Below are 4,586 nucleotides of genomic sequence, written 5' to 3'. Positions count from 1 at the left end.
TTTGGCTCCACAAGTAGTCAAAACGTTTGTGACGACCAGATGCTTCAAAGGATTCTTTCATGGGGAACTTTTGGAGAACTTTTCTTAAGGAGTTCTTCAGAAACTTGTATAAAAACTTTCTTAATGAGCATCAGTTTTGTGCAGTGTTAACTGAAACATGGACATCTGACTCATACGGAGTCTTTTTTGGCTCCACAAGCAGTAAAACATTTGTGACGGCCAGATGCTTCAAAGGATTCTTTCATATGCAATTTTGGAGAACTTTTCTTAAGGAGTTCGTTCAGAAACTTGTATAGAAACTTTCTTAATGAGCACTCGACAAACGCATTTCGAGAACATACACAAAGTCCTAGCTATGGACCTAGTGCATCATCATAATTGAGATCTCTAGCATTTCCTACAAGTATTTGGATCCCATATGGAGATGTTTAGTGAAGTAGAATGGAAAAAATCGAATGCAACTACACAAGAACTAGTCTGTAACTGTCGTTCGGAATCAGTTTGCACTACAAAAAAAGACACATCCGTGACATTTTGGGCCGAACGAAATTTTTTCTGTCATACCTATGACACTGCTATGACGATAATTGTGACAAAACCTGGTATCATCATAGATGTGGTGGGCTCCTAGTTCTATGACAAAAAATCATGACAGAAAATGGGCTTTTCGTCCTGGGCGGGCCGGAGACGCAGCTGCATGACATTCTTTGGGCCGTCCATGACGGAAAAAACTGTGGTAGAAGCGAGGGGGAGGAAAATTTCGGGGAGTTCCCGGTTACGGTGGGAGGTCGGGGGCCGAGCGATGCGCGTTTCTCTCGTACACGTACACACGTGTATGCGAGGCGTTGGCTCTAACTGAACCCGAGCGAGGCGTTGGGCTCTAACTGAACCCGAGCGATTGCACTGCAGGCTACGCGTTACTAAACCCGAGCGATCGATCGATGGCTGTTAACTGAACCCGATCGAGCGATTCCTTCACTACTGGTGCGAACAGTGAGCGTTGGGGGGGGGGGTTGGATGAACAGTGAGCGGTGGCATTGCCTCTGGATGAACAGGACCCTGTGGTGTGGAGGGTTGGATGAACAGTAGACGGTGGAGGGGTGCCCGTGGAGGGGTGGTTGAACAGGACCCCGCGGTGTGGAGGGCTGGATGAATAGTAGACGGTGGAGGAGTGCCCGTGGAGGGGTGGTTGAACAGGACCCCGTGGTGTGGAGGGCTGGATGAACAGTAGATGGTGGAGGGGTGGTTGAACAGTAGCCGGTGGAGTAGCGCGCGGTGGAGGCTGGATGAACAGGAGCCCGTGGAGGCTGGAGGAGGTCGACGATAGCCCGTGGAGGCTGGAGGAGGTCGACGGTGGAGATGAACAGTATCCCGTGGAGTCCCGTTTTGCGGTACGCCACACCCCTCCCGATCAACAGGACCCCCGTTTCGACCGTAGCGCTCCAACACAAGTCCGTTTCCTCCATTTTGCGGTACGCCACACCCCTCCCGATCAACAGGACCCCCGTTTCGACCGTAGGAGGTCCGTTTCCTCCGTTTTGCGGTACGCCAGACCCCTCCCGATGAACAGGATCCCGTTTCGAACGTGGCCGGTCGAACACAAGGCCGTTTCCTCCGTTTTGTGGTACGCCAGGCCTCGTTTCCATTGCCTATTCCGTCCAAGCCCTCCCGATGAACATGACCACGCATTCCGTTCCGACCCAGCCGGTTGGCTCCCACGCGTTCCGTTGCCTCCAGATGAACACGACGCATTCCGGTGCCTCCCCATGAACACGACGCATTCCGTTGCCTCCCCATGAACACGACGCATTCCGTTGCCTCCCCATGAACACAACGACGCTGTTTCTCCGTTCTGACCCAGCCATGTACACGAGCCCTGGCTGTACGTATGCGCGAGTAGGCGTTCGAGACCCTGCCCGTATGTACGTACATGGCCGTATTTTCTTTCTTGCACCCTGGCCGCTGTACGTACGTGTACATGCTACGTGCGCGCCTCTACTATGACACGTACACGCCTCTACTACGACACGTGCGCGCCTCTACATCCACCAGTATATATGTACGTACACGTTCGCGACCAGAATGACAATGCTACATACGCTTCGACCAGGTGGGTCCCGACTGTCAGGCACTTCCTTGCCTGCGAAGATGTAGCTGGTGGGTCCCAGCAGTCAGGGGGGCGAATCGTTTTTTTTTGCCCGGATGCACTTCCTTGCGTGCGAAGGTGTAGCTGCTGGGTCCCAGCAGTCAGGGGGAAGCGTTTTGTTTTTTCTTTTGCCCGGACGCACTTCCTTGCGTGCGAAGATGTAGCTGGTGGATCCCAGCAGTCAGGGGGGCGAATCATTTTTTTCGGACGCACTTCCTTGCGTGCGAAGATGTAGCTGGTGGGTCCCAGCAGTCAGGGGGAAATGTTTTTTCGTGAAATACGGTGGCCCGTCTGGTGGGTCCCCGCTGTCAGGTGGAGGAATAATTATTTTGTGCATAATAAGGAGGCACTTCCTTGCTGCGGCCGTGGACCCAGCTGTCAGCCTCTCCACGTACAGTCCACGTCCGATGGAAGCCATTCCTTGACCACGTTGACCACGCCACACCGAGAGCACCAGGGCGATGGACGACGGCGAGGCCTAGGAAGGGGACGACGCGGAGCCGGGGAAGACGCGGCAGTGGATGCCCACGCGTAGAGGAGTATGAGGGTTCACTCGTTCGGCTGCGGTGTGATGCTGCCGTCGCCGCAGAATAACAGGGGGTGTGGGTGCGTAGAGGGATGGCCTGGCCAGCGGTGGGAGTAGTAGGGGAGGTGAGGCCTCCGCGGCATCACAGCCGGCCACGGGCGGCAGGAGCAGGCGGCACGACCGGCGCTGCTTTGGGCGGCTGGAGCAAGAAGACCAGAGGTTGAAGAAGCACTACGGCCGTTGGATGGACATCGTACGGTCACTAGAGCTAGAATCGTTCATATATTGACTAAAGTTGACAAAGGCCTCCGTCCCAGTGAACTTAGTAGGCCCACAAGTCAGCCTCCCACCAAGGTGGGTCCCAGCTAGCATGGGGTATTCATTTTTTTGTGCGTAATAAGGAGGCACTTCCAGTGGGTCCGAGCTGACAGCGGGGGGAACGTTTTTTTTGCGAAATACGGTGGCCCGTCCTATGGGTCCCAGCAGTCTGGGGGAAACGTTTTTTTGCGAAATACTAGTGGCCCGTCCGGTGGGTCCCTGCTGTCAGGTGGAGGAATAATTATTTTCCGCGTAATAAGGAGGCACTTCCTTGCGGCTGCCGTGGACCCAGCTATCAGCCTATCCACGTACAGTACTCTTCCGATGGAAGTCGGTCGTTGACCACATTGACCACGCCGTGCCGAGAGCACCACGGCGGTGGACGACGGCGAGGCCTAGGAAGGGGACGACGCGGAGCCGGGGAAGACGCGGCAGTGGAAGCACGCGCGGAGAGGAGTACGAGGGTTCACCGGTTCAGCTGCGGTGTGAGGCTGCCGTCGTCGCAGAATAACAGGGGTGTGGGTGAGTAGAGGGATGCCCTGGCCAGCGGTGGGAGTAGTAGGGGGCGCTGAGGCCTGCGCGGCAGCACAACCGACCATGGGAGGTGGGAGTAGGCGGTCCCGCCGGCGCTGCTTTGGCGGCTGGAGCAAGAAGATCAGAGATTGAAGAAACACGACGGCCGTTGGATTGACATCCAACGGTTACGTCTGCTAGAATCGTTTGTTGACGTATATAATAACTAAAAAAATCTTGCATACGCGTCAACTAAACAGGCCCACAAGTCAGACCACTCCCTCTTTTTTTAATAATTTATATATAGCTCATGGCAACTTCTTATGCAATTTATTGCAGTCATTTTTTTTGGTTGGCCAGGGCCAATTTCGCATATTTCTGTGGGTTCCAAACTATTTTTAATACCGAAATGTCGAGCTAGATTTAAAGTACTTTGAAGATATATTTAAATTAGGTTAATGCCCAGTGAAATAGGAATCTGAAAATGTGAAAAAATTCAGAAATTATAAAGTAATTGCCAATTTGTCATATGTTTTTATATTTACAACCCATTTCATATTACTTTCAAGATTTGCAGGCGTCTTGAAAGAGTTGCAGCCCATCAGGGCATAGAAAAATAAGTAGGGCTGGATTGGGTATTCTTCAGAAAAAATAAACTGGGCTCATTTTCACAAAGAAAAAATAGCTGGGATGGTCACATGGTGAACATAAAATATAAGCCTGGGCTAGACGGGCCACAGCCCAGTTCAAACCCTGCTCCGTCTCAACAATACCAAACAAGAAAAATATTGCTCGAGTAGCTACGTCCCAGGTGTCAGCCGATCTTGTGTTGTTCTCTTGTCTATTGACTATATACGCTCACAATGTCGTGGGTCCCAGATGTCAGGAAAACAGTAGGAGGAAGCATTTTATTTTTCCATACGCTGACGTGGTGGGCCCCTACTGTCATCCTCTCCACGTACTTCTGCCGATTCCTGTTGTTTGTTGACCATGTTGACAACGCGAGAGGGCAGCGCCGCGGCGAGCGCACCAAAGCGCGCGGAGGACGTCGGCGTTAACGATTTAGGAGATGGTGGGGCGGCG

Source organism: Aegilops tauschii, chromosome 6 (genome assembly GCF_002575655.3).
Source record: "Aegilops tauschii subsp. strangulata cultivar AL8/78 chromosome 6, Aet v6.0, whole genome shotgun sequence".
Taxonomy (NCBI): Eukaryota; Viridiplantae; Streptophyta; class Magnoliopsida; order Poales; family Poaceae; genus Aegilops; species Aegilops tauschii.
Note: the sequence above shows the minus strand (reverse complement) of the source record.